The following is a 10,157-nucleotide window of genomic DNA, read 5'->3' on the forward strand; positions in this document are numbered from 1 at the left end:
ATCTAGTCAGAATCTCCCTTGCTGCACTTTAAGCCCATTATTTCTTGTCCTTTCCCCGGCAGACACAAAGAACAGATTATTCCTGTCTTCTGCTGCTGCCCTTTCTGTCTTTGAGGACTTTTCCATCACGTCTTCCTCGGTCTCGTCTCACTCAGACTAAACAAATCCTGGTGTCACCAGTGTCCCTGCTGCCTCCCCACCTTCCAAAACCCACTGCTGACCCTCGGTCTGCTCTTCGTGAGGCTGCAGCTCCCTCTTGCATGTTTAATATCTCACCACAAGCCGGCCCGACAGTTCTCTTCCCTCCCGTCAGCGGTTTGGAGTGTAATGACCGGTTTTTTCTGCCTGTCAGCTTTGCAGGAGGCAGTTTGCTGATAATTTGGGAGAAGAAATTCGGAGTTTTTCCGCACCCACCCCTCTGTTCTTCTGTGTTTCTTAAATATATGTATAAAGTGTGTATTTTTCAGGCATAGTAATTATTGATATTTAAGAGGGTTGGCATGCCCACCCCTTCTCCCCACATCCCTGTGGTGATGAGCTTGGTTTACTGGGATTTGGGATATTTATACCCCGTGCTTGAGGCATTTTATCCACGTATCAGGTGGAGGGGCGAGAACTCCTGGTTCTTCTGCAGTTTGGCCCATTAATGGGAAAATCACTTAGCAAAGTGATGTTTGGGGGACGCCAGGAGTCCTGGCACCAGCGGAGAGGAATGTCAGCCCATTCAGGTGGTTTACATGGTTTTGACGTGGTTATTTCCCTGGCTCCATGTGCAGGTGGGGAAGATCCTGGTTTCAACCCCTTGGAGTGTAACAGCCGTTCGTACCGACTCTTCTTTGGCTCACGCGATCCACCACGATTTTGTGGTCCGACATTATGGTTCACCAAGGTTTTCATTAGGGAAATCAATGAGCCGTATCATCCTGGTGCTGTCTTGGTTATTGAAAACCCATAAATAACACTGAGCCCTGTTGTGTCTCCAGGGCAACAGGAGCAACTATCAAACAGGGCTGGTTTCTGTGCAGAATACCTGAAATCTGTCATTCCGGCGAGTCCTGGGCTCGATAAACACCATCTCTCTGCTTCTTTGCAGACCTTGGGTTTGTGATCGTTAATGCCACTCGCTGGGATCCTGGGACTGGGTGGGACATTGATCCCGCTTTGCCCCAGGGGCTGCAAATTTGTTCACAACTTCTTTGGCCCCAGGGGAAAACCCTCAGGGCTTTGCCAGCCAAAGGTTTAGGCAGTAACCTCTGTCATGTGTAGCTGCTCTATAGAGTAAATGGGTTTAATTTTTCCTTCTGTTAAGCCTGAAAAAAATACTTGGCAGGCACCTGGGTCTGTGAGTGCCTCTGGATCTGGGCTATTAGCACCTTTGACGGTGGGTTTGCACCCGCGTGCTTGGTGGACGCTGAGATGCAGGTGGGTTCTGGAGCTGGAGGACACGACTGAGCGCCGGGGTGGGTTTGGTCCCCAGCCTCAGCCTCCCCTCCTGCCTGCAGGTACCGTCGTGGGGCTCCTTGCTCCATTCCGGTGCCCCTGGCATCGCTCGTCCCCTCCTATCTCCATCCCTGCTGACGGGCTTTTTCCCCCCGCCTCAAGATTCACACAAATTGTTTTTTCTGTTAGAAAATCGTCAGCAATTCCACTCAGCGTGAACTCGGTAGCGAGGCATCTCAGGATTCCTCCTCCCTCCTCTCCTGCCATCTCCAGCTGCCTCCTCTCCCTCAGGAGCCGTTTCCATCCCACTTTCTCCTCTGATTGGCAATATTTGCCAAAGAGAAGGCACCTACGTGTGTGAGAGCGAGGCTGACTCCGGCTCCTTCCCTTCTCCTTGGCTCACTGCCGCCTCCAGCCCTGCGGGATGATGGACGAGGGAGAAGCAATGAGCCACCCGGGATGCTAACCAGTGCCCGTGCGGGTGAGGTTGTTGCCCAAAAAACCTGAAGACGGGTGTGCAAACCTTCTGCAAACCTTCTGCAGTGTCATTGTGGTCCTGTGGTTGTAGGCTCTTCCGTTGCAGGACTATGATTTATTTTCTGAATCTTCTGGACTTAAGTGGTATTGAATGGTCTTATTGGAGAGCTGGTTTCCAGACAGGTTGAATTAGGGGTGGGAGCATGCAAGCACTTCTTTTTTTTTTTTTTTTTTTAATCTCCTTCTTGGTCTGAGCTTTTTAGGGACAACTTGCCAGGTCCTGGTGTCAGAGACTGACAAAACCTGCCCAGCCGTGAGGGTCCAGCAGGTCCTGGTTTCTCCCCGTGCGCCACACACCGCGCTGGTCTGCAGAACCCTTTGTGCCCAGCCCCGCGTGTCCACGACGCTGCTCAGCCCTCGTCCCCAGAGCCAGGGCTCACCCAGCCTGTGCTGAATGGACACGTCTCAGGATGACGAGGCTATCCAATTTACTCTGCAAATTGAGACCCGGCTTTCATAAGAAGACTTAAAAAAGCCCCGCGAAGCACGACAGCTTGTGATAGCCTCCCCACCACCCACCTTCCCTTGCAGGCAGGCAGGGATGGGTTGCCCAAAAATAGACATGAAGAGTCCCGGAGGAAGCAGATGGCAGATGGAACCAGATCCACGGCTATCGGGTTTTTTGCCAGTGCTTTAACTTATGATCATCCTCTCTCCTTCAGCGTTAAAGCTTCGTGCTCTTCCCTGAGCCGAGGGGATGGACTCCGGCTGATGGGTCAACGCCTGGGAGGGCTTCGTGGGACTATGAGGACTTAGCGATGTGGAAGGTAGATTAGGGAGGTTTCCCCAGCATTTTTAAAGCTGTGATGCCTTTTGAAGTCTCCTTAAGGCAGGAGCCACGTGAGGAGCAGGTGGGATTAGACGGAGGAAACCAGAAGAGAGAAAGCGTGTTGCTGCACCAGAGCATCCCTGGATTTCAAACAGCAGATTCCTGTCTGGTAGTAAAGTTCTCCTAAAAAGAGCACTTGTTGTAACAGTCTTCGTGATTTCTTCCCATTGCTCATGGGTCATGGAAACTGAATATCCCCTGAGCAACGAGCCTTCATGGGGGACCAGCGTGCCAGAAACTGAGGGCTCTGCTGGTCCCTCCATCTCTTTTGATTTCTTATTTTCCTTTGTTCATCAACTGCTGGAAGGTGTCTGGGGTAGGTTCAGGGTTAAGAGCTGCCTTTCCTGCCTGCTTTCTGCCAGCCCGTGCGAGCTGGAAGTCAAAATAAATCTTCTTTTGTAGGTCTGAGTCGAGTGTCTGGCTCTGCCAGCACAGCCTCCTCTCTTCAACATAACTTTGCGCTGTGCCTGACTTGTCACCTCTGGAGACAGCCCCTGCCTTTGGGATCCAGGTTGTTTCTGCAACGCCTTGTGCTGCAACAAAACACGCGATGAAAAGCTCCAGGGGTCCCCTGGGCTCTCGTGACGGATCTGGTGGCCACTGGTCCCATCCTGCACCTTGCGACAGCCATGGAGCAGGTAGGACCAACGTGAGCCGGTTGTGGCAGATGTTCTTGCTAGATACAGAAAAGCCCAGGCTGCCTCCATCCTCGGCTTTGCTAGTGCAGGAAACCAACTTTAATTTAAGCAGCGACTGCATCCAGGATTTAATTAGCTCCGGCTGGCAAGCCCGCCCCTGATAAGATCACACCGAAGGGAAATGTGATTGGCATTTCTACCCTAAATAGCATCATATCAGGAAGTCCTTTGGGGCTTAAAATCATGGAATCGTTTAGGTTGGAAGAGACTTTTTTGATCAAGTCCACCCGTTCCCCAGCCCTGGCACTGCCCCATGTCCTGAGAACCTCATGTCCGTCTGTCCAACCCCTCCAGGGATGGTGACTCCAGCACTGCCCTGGGCAGCCTGTTCCAATGCCCCACAGCCCTTGGGGGAAGAAATTGTTCCCCAGATCCAACCTCAACCTCCCCTGGCGCAACTTGAGACCAGCTCCTCTTGGAGCAGGCAGGGTGGGCACTGCGCGAGTGCCTGTGCTCCGGCCCTGCTGCGATGCTCCCACATTTTCTGGGGTGCGTCTGGGTTTAGTTCTCTAGCTCTGACACTCCCCGCCGCTCTCTCCATCCAGGCTGTGTCCTCCTAGTCGTGGTCCAAGCCATGGAGCCCTGTCGCGTGGGTCCTGGGTGAGCTGAGCTCGCCCATCCCCTGCAGCTGCTTCTGCATCAGGTATTTGGGCTTGAACATCAGCTTTGCAGCCTCTCAAAAACCCGCGGGCTCTGCTCCGTCAGCCCATGCTTGCCGATTCCCAGGGACCGCAGAGGCTCTTATCCCTGTCCAGCTGTGGATCTGCCCTTTCCAGCTGTTGTCCTGGGGATCAGCCCGTCTGCGACTTAAAGGTAGAGTCTGCTGGCGGCTGCTGCTGCAGTTCAGGAAAACAAGGGAGGAAAAAGTCTCTGAGAGCTGGTTTCCTTGGGGCTGACCTTGCAAATTCCTCTTAGGAATGGCTTTACCACCCAGGTGGCTTTGCCTGCCTCTGACAAATTCAAGGGAGTTTCTTTCCAGCTGAAGGCGACCAGGGCAAGGAAGCTTGTTATTTACTGTGTAAATCAAATGGAGAAAGTACCATGAGCACAGGAAGATGCTGCTCCCTTTGTAGGGAAGGGGAGAGATACAGCCAGGACGCTTCAGCTTTTCAGGAAAGGATTTCCCGCCCCCCCCCCCATCCTGTGCATTTTTTTGACTTTTCAAAAGTTCTCCTAATTTGTACTGGGATGAGCCCAAATTTTCTAGAAATCTTTGCCAAAAACCTTTCCTTTTTTTTTTTTTCTTTTTTTCCTGGTATGGCAGGAGAGATAATCAACAATATTTGAATTGCCAAACCCAGATCAGTGTGAGTCAGTGGCAAGCAAGAAGAAAAACCTCATGCGATGCTCCCGTTGCTTATCGATTGCAGCGGAACGTGTTGTCCCAACGTGTCGCCTGTCCCCTCGCCCTCCCGGGGGGGTCACAGCACGGTGATGGGTGAAAACGGGCTTGAGGCACGCTTCAGCATCGACTGGCCACGTGGCTTTGGGCAGAATCAACCTGCCTCCGTCAACCCAGATGCAAAAGGCGGATCCCTGTAGCCTCCTTATCTCTCAATCTGCTTTGTGGTTCCAGGGCGGTGCTGGAAATGGCAGAGGGTCTCTGGCCCCCGCGGCTGGGGACAACCCTGAGCTCTGCATGGTTGAGCTGCTGGTTTTGGGAACCTCGTCCCCCAAGTTTGGAGAAACGCGTCTTTCTCGTCTAGCAACTCCCTGATGTGTCCTGTCTATCTGACCCAGATTTCTGGTTCTTTCTGCTACAGAAATAGCCTTCAAACTTGTGGCTCTTTTTGACCTTTCCACCCGCCGAGCTTTCCCAGTGTGGCTGGGTGATCCCAACACCCCCCCCCCCGGCACCCCCTCCTTGCAAGTCAGCCGATGCCCTGGGTGTCGTGGGCAGCCCAAGGACCCTTTCGCTTGAACCGCAGAAAATTCTGCCTCAGGAGAGAGGGGACCTGCAGAAATCCAAGTCATTGCCGCCCCTGATGTGATTCTTTCTCCATCATGTACTTTCACTTCAGGGCACGGGGGCTGCGAGCGCTTGCTCCGTCCCTGCTGCGGACTGGGGTTTGCCTCCGTGCTGTCTCCTGGTGGCTGTCTAGCCATCAGCTCAAGCCCAGCCATGGTAAATAATACTGAATCCCTCCCTCCGAGCCCTCTACCCTTTTCCCTTCCTCTGCTGGTTGCTGCAGCTGGCGCTGCTCTGCCCGGACTGTGGCATTTACCCGCTGCGAGGTGTCAGCTGTGACTCAGCTCTCTCCTTACCTTCCCCTTCCATGGTGGCTTAATGTTAACAGCCCTTTGAAAATTTTTTCGGCACAGGATATTGCCCAAACTCCATTTTTTCCCTGTCCCCTCTAAAGCCCGCGGCTGGGCTCTGCTTTACTTCTGTCTCCCGCAGCGCAGGGCTGCCCTTGACAGACCGTTTTGCCCCAAGCACGCCCACGCGGGATGTTGCTGTGGATGTGGCTCTTCAGGCCCGATGGTTTTGCCGCTTTGCTCTTCTCCTTGCTTTTCTTCCTCCCAGCACAAAAAAAAAAAAAAAAAAAAAATTAAATCCGCTGCTGCTTTTTGCTCTCATGGCTTCCTCCGCTTTCTCCCCGCTTGCCCCGGCACGTCTCCTTCCCTTTGAACTGTCAGCCTGTGATCAGCTCGTGATAACTCATCTCTCTTGTCCCGTGGCTGAACCTCGCAGTGAAGAGCTCGGCTTTCTCCTGGGCTGCCCCGAGGCTTTGCAGGAACCCCCGTGGCAGGAGGCAGCTGCCCCGATGGCTCCGGTTTCCCACAACCTTCGCTAAACCCTGGTGGCTGGTAAGACACTGCTCAACTGAAGTAATTTCCATTCTCCATATAATGTGTCCTCCTTGCTGTCCTCACTGGGACAAGGCTCGTGGGTGGCTTTGCCAGCAGGTCCCAGGCTCGGGGATGTCCCACACTGCCACCCAGGCAGGTTTTCCAGCCCGTACCCATCTCTTGGCTGCTCCTACATCCCCAACACCAGCCCAAGGCTGTGGCCAGCTTGGCACAGAGGGCTCTGGGGTATTTTCTCTCTCTGCTTGATGCAAGACTCTGCTATTTCCCCCTGAGCTGGGTCTGCTCGAGGCCGGGCTGATGGTGTCCTGAGAACAGGATGGACGGAGTCAGCCAAGCGTGGGGAGCCCCCAGCCAGTCCTCCCCCAGGCCACCGCGGCTGGGAGCCAGCGCAGGATTTCTTGCCTGATTAGTGGAAATATCGGTCATCTCTGCAATCGGCAAAGCTGCTCCTTCTAAGGGGAAAATCCTCTTAAAGCTGCAAGGAAGAAAGCAAACCTCAGAAAGCATCTGGCTTTTCATCCCTGGCGTAGCGTGGCTGCTGGGGTGACTCTGTGGGAAAGGGGAGGGCTCGGACGGCTCTTGCGAGGATGCAGAGCTGTGTGTCCTGTGTGTAGGTCTGTCCTGCGGCCAGGGATGCTGTGCCACTACCTGACAACCGCTCACCCCCCAAGGACCAGCACTGCTGGGGCTTTGTCCCCACTGAACAGCCTCAGCGTGGCCGAGGGTCCCACAGAGCAGGGCCGAGGAGGGCGGGGGGGTTTGGGAGGCTTTAGGGAGCAAAGGGTCCATGAATAGCAGAGTAAGATGCTAAATCTGGGGTGAAGAGGGAGCAGACCTGACTCTACCTCTTTTCCTTCCATTTCCTTTTCTTGTTCATCTTCTTCTCTCCATCCCCCTCCTGCTCAGATGTCCATACATTATGCATCAACAATTCTTTGCCCACACAGCACTTATGGAGAGAAACCTGGCTACCGGCTGATGAAAGATAGCGCCTCCTCTTTAACGCTAGCCCGGGAAGCTGGCCGCAACCTGCAAAAATTCGGTGTAATTCACAGCGCATCCCACTCTCCTCCTCACAACCTGCCTGTCAAACCCGTGGGGAGCGGGCAGCCCCAGCACCCCGGCTGAGCTGCGGACACTGGGCTGGGGGCTAGACGTGGGGGTCCAGCCCCAACTCCCACGTGTGACCTCACCCAGGTTCCCTGCTGTAAAATCTGGGCAATTATAAGTCACCCTTCCTTGCACGGGTGGCAGAAGACAGGTCTCCTTGCAGATGATTTGCAGCCTGTCTGGTACATGGGTGCCTTGTTCAGCCCCAAAATGTGCCGGCTGATTACAAGTCATGGTCACATCTGTCCTCGGTTGCCATGGAGACTTTTCCTCTTCCCAGTGCCCAGAGGAAAGCAGCGGATAACGGCAGCGCCAGGGAGCTGCCGCCGGAGCACGGCACCCTGGGAGCCTCGCGCCTGCACGGCCGCTGCCACCCGGCATCCCGGAGCACGTGAGATGCTGCATCCCCTCCCTGACCCCAGCCCAGCTCCCTGCAGCTTCACTCTGGCTGACGTTAATAGTGTGACGGCACAGCGGTTGCTATACCCGGGTCAGTCCCTGTGGATTCAGACGCGCCATCCAGATGTGCAGCGATAGGTACAGCTGTATAGTGACACCCCCGTGAGCCTCGACCCGAGCGTGACCACGAGTGGGCGAGGACCTGGCTCAGACCTCAGGATCTGGGTTTCCACGTTAGGGCTGAAATTTTTTTCCTAAGAAACAAGCTGAGGGTCCAAACTCCCTGACCAAGGCGACTCTTCTCTTTCACTATTCGAATTTCCAGTTTCAGACCCTTCCCCTTCAAGCTGCTGTGATTGAAGGGTGCCACCTACTCTGCTGTTTTTCTCCCCATAATGGGGCTACTCAGGAGTGGGAAATCTGGGTGTTACAGGTAGGACCCCCAGGAGATTGGTTTTTTAGGAGAAATGGTGCTTGAAGAGAACATAAAGGCTTTCTTAAGCTTTCCAGGTGGAGTTTTGGAAGAAAATGGAGCGTGCCTGGAGGGGGGAATGGAAAAGGCACATCCCCAAGCCTGCGTGCGGAGGGGATGAAGACGCGAGGGCTTGTGCGTGACTGGGCGCGTTAGAAATGGCAACGTGCGGCTGCGTGGCCAGCGTGGGCGAGGGGCTGGGGACGCGGGTGACTGCGAGCTGTGCCGAGGGGGGACAGATGTGTGTGGGATGGCTCCGTGTGAAGCTATATTAAAAAATATGAGCAAAGCAGGCTCTGGTGCTTCAGATGCTCAGGCTTTGCTTCAAAGTCTTCCCAGTCGAGGGGAGGGGGGGACACGGTGCTGGAGGGCAGGGCTGAGCCTGAAATGTCTCAAACGTCGGATCTCGATGTCTGAAATGTCTCTGATCTGGCCAGAGGGGGCTGTGACACTGACTCCCCCCCATTCTGTGGGGGGCATTTGTGGCCGTTCGCAGGGGCAAGGAGCTCCCGCTCCCCAAAAATCTCTCCCATCCCCTGGAGCACGCGGTACAAGCTGGTCTGGGCTGCCCAGCAGAAGAGGGAGGATGAGGATGAGAATGAGGATGGTTTAGTTGGCGGGGAGGGCTAATTAAAGGCAAGGAACATCCAGATTTCATCCTGCGACGGGCGCTTCAAAGGACTTTTCGGGCCAAGTCAGGCAAAAAAAGAAATGTACAATAAATAATTGAGAGCTGAGGCTCATCTTTCACATTCCTCCTCGTCCAGCCCAGCAGCAAAGGGACCCCGAGCCCCTTCTGTGGGGCTGAGGGGGTGTGGGGACAGGGAGTGATGTGGTGACTGTGTGAGGCTGCAGCCGGGCGGGGGAGAACAGCAGGAGCTTTAGGAGCCTCTTTTCTTCCCTTTCCCTCTTTTTTTGGACAGGACCAAGGCTGCAGGTCTCTACGGCAGGGTGGGCGTTGGGGCTGTTTTGGGGTGCGCTGGGGGGGCAGCTGGTCCCTGGCGGATCCGTTCCCACGTGGGTCAGAAATGCTGGCGCTCACGCTGAAGCACCAGCTCCTGGAGTCGTGTGGTTTATCCGCAATATCTGCTTTCCCCTCCAAATCAAATCCCTCTCCCGTGGCTGCAGGAGCTTCTCTCTCCCTCCCCCTTTTCTAAAGCCTCAGAAAACAAAAATAAAGAGACTCGTGCTCTCGCAGGCTTTCTGCCAAGGAGCTTGGGATGTTTTCAGGTCACTCCCTTGATGTCGGCTGTGGGGCTGGCTCGTGCCCCCCGTGGTGCTGGCTGCTGTAGGGGAGGCCCTGGGGTGACGGTCACCCCGTCCTGCCCTGCCAGCCCCGGTAAAGTCCCTATGGGGTGTCAGCCCAGCTTCGTCCCCAGGACCAGCCTCTCGTGCGCGTGTTTTTAATGGGGTTTGAAAAAACAGGAGATCGCCTCATGGTATCTCGTGCGCAAGGTTATTGGAAGGAGACCAGCAAAGGTCTGTAACCTCTCTGCTGATGAGGATGAAGAGCTTGTTTAATACATTTTAGCTTCAAATATTTCTCCTTAATGTGTTTTTGAAATGACTGGAGCTCTGAAGGGAATATGTAACTTGTTAGAAAATAGATGTGCCGATTAGACGGCATTTCAGCTCGTTTAGAGACGTTTCACCGCCTCACTTGGATCTGCTGTGATCAAACCCCCTGCGAGCGGAGAAGCCGGGGAGCTGTCAGCCGGTGTCACCCCACGTTCTGCCCGGGGCCGGGTTTGCTCTTGCAGGTACAGGACGTGTGGGGTTTTGCTGGTGGCGCTGGGACCTGTCACAGCATCGCTGGCCTTGCGGTGGGTTGTCCCGGCCCTTCCCGGCTGCTCAGGTT

General features: G+C 54.7%; 1 protein-coding gene across 19 annotated transcripts in view; it reads left to right on the plus strand.

Moving 5' to 3' along the window:
• Nucleotides 1–9,207, plus strand: part of EPOP (elongin BC and polycomb repressive complex 2 associated protein) — a 28,475-nt gene extending 19,268 nt beyond the window's left edge. For 2 of the 19 annotated variants that reach the window (XR_010607509.1, XR_010607510.1), the window contains 6 exons: nt 63–3,122; nt 3,209–3,444; nt 4,050–4,147; nt 4,231–5,629; nt 6,200–6,315; nt 7,225–9,200. The gene's annotated coding sequence lies outside the window, so the exon portion shown is untranslated. The other 17 variants (XM_065650897.1, XM_065650895.1, XM_065650889.1 and 14 more) reach the window with 17 other exon arrangements.
• The last annotated feature ends 950 nt before the right edge of the window (nt 9,208–10,157 follow it).

Source organism: Caloenas nicobarica, chromosome 24, assembly GCF_036013445.1.
Source record: "Caloenas nicobarica isolate bCalNic1 chromosome 24, bCalNic1.hap1, whole genome shotgun sequence".
Classification (NCBI taxonomy): Eukaryota; Metazoa; Chordata; class Aves; order Columbiformes; family Columbidae; genus Caloenas; species Caloenas nicobarica.